The 7,054-nt window shown below is 39.1% G+C and overlaps 1 pseudogene; it reads left to right on the plus strand.

The window, feature by feature from the left end:
- The first annotated feature begins 289 nt into the window (after positions 1–289).
- Positions 290–1,072, plus strand: LOC105097575 (small ribosomal subunit protein eS4, X isoform-like; annotated as a pseudogene).
- The last annotated feature ends 5,982 nt before the right edge of the window (positions 1,073–7,054 follow it).

Consider the following 7,054-nt stretch of genomic DNA (forward strand, 5'->3'; position numbering starts at 1 on the left):
CATCCACAGAAATCAGCACACTGGAATAAGCAACCTAAGATATGACACTTAGAATCTTGATGCCCAAGCTGCACCCCAGGCCAATTACATGGGAAGCTCTGTGGGTAGGACTCAGTACTCAGGAGTTTTTTTAATTCCCCAGTGCCTTTCAATAAAGGCAAGGTTGAAAACCACTGAAATGGAGGAATGAGGCATGGATATATCTTTAAAATTTCCATCCAGCTCTAAAAATGTTGTAACTTAGCTATTTCATCAATGCACTGGAAGAGGGTGGTCCTCTTTTCATGCCATGGCTCTTGGTCCCAAGAAGCATCTGAAGCATGTAGTGCTCCAAAGCATTGGATACTGGATAAACTGATCAGTGTGTCTGCTCTTTGTCCATCTACAAGTCCCCACAAGCTGAGAAAATGTCTCCTTCTCATCATTTTCCTAAGGAACAGATTTCAGTATGCCTTAGCAGGAGATGAAGTAAAGAAGATCTGTATGCCGTGGTTCATTAAGATTGATATAGCCTTACTTGAAATGATGTAACCTACCTTTATGGATGTCATCAGCCTTAATAAGCCTGTAGAGAATTTCCATCTGATCTATGACAACAAGGGTGGCTTTGCTGTCCATCGTATTACACCTAAGGAGGCCAAGCACAAGTTGTGCAAAATGAGAAAGATCTTTGAGGGCACAAAAGGAATCGCTCATCTGGTGACCTATGATATTCACAACAATCCACTACCTGTACTCCCTCATCAAAGTGAACAACATCATTCAGATTGATTTGAAAAGTGGCAACTACTAACTTCATCCAGTTTGACTGGTAACCTGTGTCTGGTGATCAAAGGTACTAGCCTGGGAAGAATTGGTGTGCTCACCAACAGAGAGAGACACTCTGGTGTTTTTGATGTGATTCATGTGAAAGATGCCAATGGCAACAGCTTTGCAACCTGGTTCTCCAACATTTTTGTTATTGGCAAAGGCAACAAAATATGGATTTTTTTCTTTCCCAAAGAGAAGATATCTGCCACACCATTCTGAAGACAGAGACAAGAGAAGGGTGGCCAAACAGACCAGTGGGTAAAATGATGTCTAGGTGACATGATTGGAGAAGTTTTTGTACTTAAGTAAAGATAATATGGCATGAATAAATAAATGAATGAATATTATGTAAACTGATACCTCAAAATGCTATAATTCCTTTAATAAATATTTATCACATGCTATGTTCTTGGTATTTTGCTTAACACCACAGATACCAAGAGTAGTTCAGCATTCTAGATAGTGGGGGGAGCAATCAAAAAGAAATAGAGACGTATTCAGTCTTAATTCAAGGGAAGAAATTGAGTGGTCACTTCTCCTTGGAGGAGGGGAAAGAGATTCAAAGAGGAGATAACGTGACCCAACTCTTCAAGGATGATCTGGCACTCAATAAAAATAAGGTGCAGTAGTGGAGCGTAGAGGAAGGACAACTCCAGTTGTCCAGCTCCCTAATGTCTAACATTTACACTAAAACTATTGATATGATTAAGTGGAGACCTCTGTTTTGGTTAGTTCCGTGACAACAGCAAACTTTCCTAAAAGGGCTTGTCTTATGAAAAAAGGGCTCAAAGGCAATGTGATAGTTCAACTACTAATAACAGCTACCAGTTATGAGATGCTACCATGAGCCAGCACTGTGCTAAGCACACGATATTCATGAGTTCAGTGACTTCTGATCACACATGCTAACTGCCTCAGAATATTCAAGGGCCATAAGATCATTTGGATTTGTTCTATGTGGTCCTGGGTTAGAACCAGGCTCAATAAGTGGAAGCCACAGAAAGACAGATTTCAACTCAACAAAAGGAATATTTACCAAAGAGGCCATACTAGGCCAGACCAAATAACCTCTGGACAAAGTAAGTTTTCCACTGTTTAACACTTTATTATTTGCTTTTGTAATAGACTGTTTTTACCCCAAAACTACTTAGAGATTAAGAACAAAGAGGCAAAGACAGAATGTAAAGAATTCTGAGTTTTTAAGAGTTTGTCATTCATCTCATGCACAGATACATCTCTATTTCCTACAAGACCAGCAGGAGGGGAAAAAAAGATAGGGAGAGAGAAGCTCTTGTCTCAAGTAAAATGCAAGCTTAAGCAGCTGGAGCACATGGAGTTCCATTGGGATGTGTGCAGCAAGTTAGTAAGGTGCACATCACGAAACTCTGAAACAAAGTGGTCCTTGAAGCTTACAGTCCCCTCTTCTAGTTATAGAGGTAAACTGGTGCCCAGAGTGCCAGTGTCAGCTGCCAGTCCCTTGCCTGGGTGGGTTCTTGTCCCCTGACATCCATCCATCTATGGAGTCTACCTACCCATGTGCTTTTTACTCTGAACCTCTTGTTTTGACAGATGGCTTTAACTTCAAATTACAAATAATTTTCTCTCTGGGTACGATCTCAGTCCCTAACTTCTGTTTAACATTTTAGGTAATAGCCTGCCGTTCATCATCTTAAGCAATTTACAGATTTAATCTTACACTGTGTGTGCATACATATGTATGTAAATACATACGTGTTCTGATACAAATAATTTCCTGCTTCATTATTTTCTCACACAACATCCTGAACCACAGGAGGGTAAAGAAGAGGAAGCCTCCCGTGAACTGGGTACTCCCCACATCTCTATCACCACTACACCATACTTGAAGGACTCCACAACCCTCCAACTGGTAGAACTGTTGAAAAAGGCCTCCAAGGATCAGGTGGGTAGTGGAATGAGATTACCTGGAATTGCTCTCCCACATCTAAGAATCTGTAACTTTCTGATAATTAACTTGAGTTGAAATCAGCCTTGAGATGGGCCTATTTCCCATATCTGTCTTTCAGTCACAAGTTATAAATAATCATGGTTGCCTTTCCGAGATCAGTGAGGGGAAGGGAATGGGAGGATCAGAACACAAATGACATCACTGACTGACTGGTTGCAGCCAAAATTATAAAAATGAATAACACATGTTCTTATGCTTAGGAAGTTCATAGTCTGCTAGGGGAAACAGAGCCATTCCAGATCATTTTAGAACAATGTGGCAAATAAAGTGATTTTTAAAAAGATACAAGATGTCATGGGACCACAATGGAGGCACACACAGTAAGGTGCAGAATTTGGAAATCATCTGGAGAAAGTAATTATTAAAATTAATCTTAAAATAAAAGTAGGATTTACACTGGCATGTCAAGGGAGATATCAGTATTCTGATGTGGTGTTGTGTTGTGTTGTGTTGTGTATGGAGGTGAAAATTCTACTCTAGACCAGAGACATCAAGGCCAGCATGGATGAGAGATGGGGCTGGAGAAGACAGGAGGGGCCAGACCACCAAAGACTTCAGTGCCTCATTAGGGCATCTGGGCTTTACCTTGGTGGCAGGAGGAAGCCATTGTTGGGTCTTAAGCAAGAGAATGACATGGTCAGATATGCTTTTCAGATAACTGTGGCATGGCTTTGTAAAAAATTGATTTGAGGAGGCAAGACAGGAGGCAGGGAATAGTTAGGAGACTGCTGCAGTAATCCAGAGAGGAGATGATAAGGGCTTGAACCTGGGTGTTAGTAGTTAGGAAAACAAATAAAGTTGAGAAATATTACATGGTGAAATAGGGAAGCTCATGAGATGATTGGGCATGGGGGTGTCAAATAGGGGTGGATGAGGGACAATTTCCAGGTTATTCCAGGTATATCTTTACAGATATATGTTTTCTTTTCTTTGTGGTAAATACCTAGAAGTCAGATGGCTGGATCATACAGATGTTTTACTTTATACAGAACTGCCAAATTGCCAAATAGTTTTATTTTATACAGAACTGCCAAATAGTTTTCCAAAATGGTTATATGATTTTATGTTCCCACCAGTACCATATAAGATTTCACTTCCAATTGCTTCATATCTTCACCAATGTAGGTATTGTCAAGGCTTATCATTTTGGCCACAGGAGAAGTCAAACACAATACATTTTTCAGTATCTGCTAACACTTTGGAACATTCTATTATAATGGAGAATTTCATACATTCACTCAAGCATTAGATGTATCCATCAGTCAGCTTCAGTGATTATCAACTCATGGCCAGTCTGGTTTCATCTTCATACCCATCCATCCCCTCCTCTCATATTATTTTGAAGCAAATCCCAGACATTATATCACTTCTTCCATAAGTATTTCAGTATTTCCTCTAAAACACAAGAACTCTTCTTAAATTAAAATGCAATTACATTTATGCGATGCAAAAATCCTTACCAAAATATTAGCAAATAGACTCCAACAGCACGTAAAAAAGATCATACACCATGATCAAGTGGGGTTCATCCCAGGGACACAAGGATGGTTCAACATACTCAAATCAATCAATGTAATACATCACATCAACAAGAGAAAGGACAAAAACCGCATGATCATCTCACTAGATGCAGAAAAAGCATTTGATAAAATTCAACACTCATTTATAATAAAAACTCTCACCAAAGTGGGTATAGAGGAAACATATCTCAACATAATAAAAGCTATATATGACAAACCTACAGCCAGCATAGTACTCAATGGTGAAAAACTCAAAACCTTCCCACTAAAATCTGGGACAAGACAAGGCTGTCCACTCTCACCACTCCTATTCGACATAGTCTTGGAAGTACTAGCCACAGCATTCAGGCAAGAGAAAGAAATATAAGGGATCCAAATTGGAAAAGAAGAGGTAAAATTGTCACTATATGCAGATGACATACTATATATTACATTTCTTTAAAAAACAGTACTAGCTTAATATCATTAAATATTCAGGTAATGTGCAAATTCTAATTGTCCCAACAATGTCATAAATTTTTTGTACAGTTTGTCTGCTCAAATCAGGATCCAAATAACTACACATGGTACAATCAGTAAATTTGTCTTTAGAGGATCTTTTAATTCAAAGGCTCCCTTTTCTTTACTTTTATTCTCTGCAATGTTTTTGTCAAATAAATTGCATTGTTTGTCCTCTAAAGTTTCCCTCAGATTGGGTTTTGCTGGTGCATTATGTAAAATATTCCTCTGTCTTCTGCATTTTCTGTATATTGTACTTTGGATCTAGGAGTTTAATCATATTCCAGTTCAATTTTTTTAAGCAACATTACTTCATATTTGTATTGTGTTCTTCCATCAGGAGGCACATGATGTCTGCTGTCTTTCTTTTTTATGTTAGCACTGCTGATGCTCAATGCCTAGATCCTTCACTCATTTGGGGTTGCAAAATGGTGATATTCCAATTTTATTCTATCTTCATTTGTGTATTGAGATACTTCTATAAGAAGAATCTTTTTCCATCTACTGATTGGTTACCCTAAGGTACAATTCATATAAAAAAGACAATAAATTCTTATTTCCCTTGATTTACCAATGTTTTAAACAATGAATTCTCTACAATTCTTCAATGGACCAATTTGTTTAGGGCTTTTTTTGTATTATTAGGATAAACATATTTGGTGTGCTTTAATTCATTGCAGTTAATATCATTTTTGATGATCATTTTTGATGATCATTTTTTCTGCCAATCAAAAAGTACTTAGTCCACTGACAAATAGCTTTTAAAAACATTATTATGCTTCAAATGGTTTTTACTTTCAGTTTGATGCATGGCTGTCTTTCTAATTCAAGTAATTACACAGTATAAGGCAGTGCTGAGAAGGGGGAAGATCTTTACAACAGCATCATTGTTGCCAGCATCTTCAGAGAGCACCCACTCTGCCCTGGCCTCTTGTGTAAGCCTGTCTTGAAGGAAAGTTCCCCTGTCATGGACTTAGCTTGTGCTCTCCTATAACATAGAAGGGCCACTCAGAAGGCTACTAGAACTTGGGCAGCAGAGCACAGTGATATTCACTAGAGCCCTGATCCTGACTACTTGGGTTAAAATCCTGGCCCAACTGTCAAACTCAGTGAAGTCATTTTATCTCTTTCTACCTCATTTTCTCTATCTGTAAAACAGAGAGTAGTAACAGTATCTCAAAGGGATGTTATGCTGATAAATGAGCTAATAGATGCAAAACACCATTTGCCTGGCATATGGTGAGTGCTCAATAAATGTACAAAATTATTACTGCTCTCATCATTCAAGCTGAACCCGGATTTCCTTTAGAACTCTCAGACCTACCCAGGAGTGGAGGTTTGAGACCTCAGATGCCTGCAGGACCACTAAAACGCCAGTCTCTGCTAAGAAGAAAAATACAGCAATTAGGTGCATGAGTAAGAGACAGTTGAACCATGCCATGCGCTAACTTTCACAAGACACAAGAAGGAAAAGAAAGCTGTGGCTCTTAGTGTACATTCCTAATTCTGTCAACTTAACTCATTTTTCCTGGGCCCTCTTATGTGCCAACTGGAATTATCTACTTTGGTAAAGACTTAAAACTTTGGAAAGCATTTTTACCTGCATCATCTCACTTGCTCCACTTAACAGTCCTGGATAGAGGTAGAGATGATCATCCCTTTTTTGACAAACAAGGGAGCTGGCAGTGACTTGCCCAAGGTCACAGAGTCACCTACAGGCACAGCAAGAACTAACAGCCAGATTTTCTGTTTTATAGCAGCTTGAGGCCATCATGGCCGCCTCCTTTTATCCACTGATTTATTAGTTCAATAACTATTTATTGAGCACCTATTCATTTGTCAGGCACTGTTCTAAGACTAGAATGTTGTTGATATAGCAGTGGAGAGGAAGAACCACACAGACAAAAATTCTTGCCTTCGTAGAGTTTACTTTCTAGTGGGAGGAAACCAAAACAAGCAAACAAATAAAAACGCATAGCATGTCAGATACTAATCAGTGCTAAAAAGTAAAGCAAAGAATGATAATAGGGAGTGTAACAGAGGGACAGGGATGGGTTACAGCTTTAACTGACTAGTCAGGGAAGGCCTTACTGAGAAGGACAATTGAGTCAAGTGAGGGAGGTAAGGGAGGGGCCTTGCAAATATTTGCAGGAGGAGCTACCAGGCAGAGAAGTGGCAAGGGCAAAGGCCCTAATTGGGAGGCAGGCCTAGCATGTTGTAGGAACAACATGGAGGTAAC

The sequence above is a fragment of the Camelus dromedarius genome, chromosome 4, assembly GCF_036321535.1.
Source record: "Camelus dromedarius isolate mCamDro1 chromosome 4, mCamDro1.pat, whole genome shotgun sequence".
In the NCBI taxonomy this organism is placed as follows: domain Eukaryota; kingdom Metazoa; phylum Chordata; class Mammalia; order Artiodactyla; family Camelidae; genus Camelus; species Camelus dromedarius.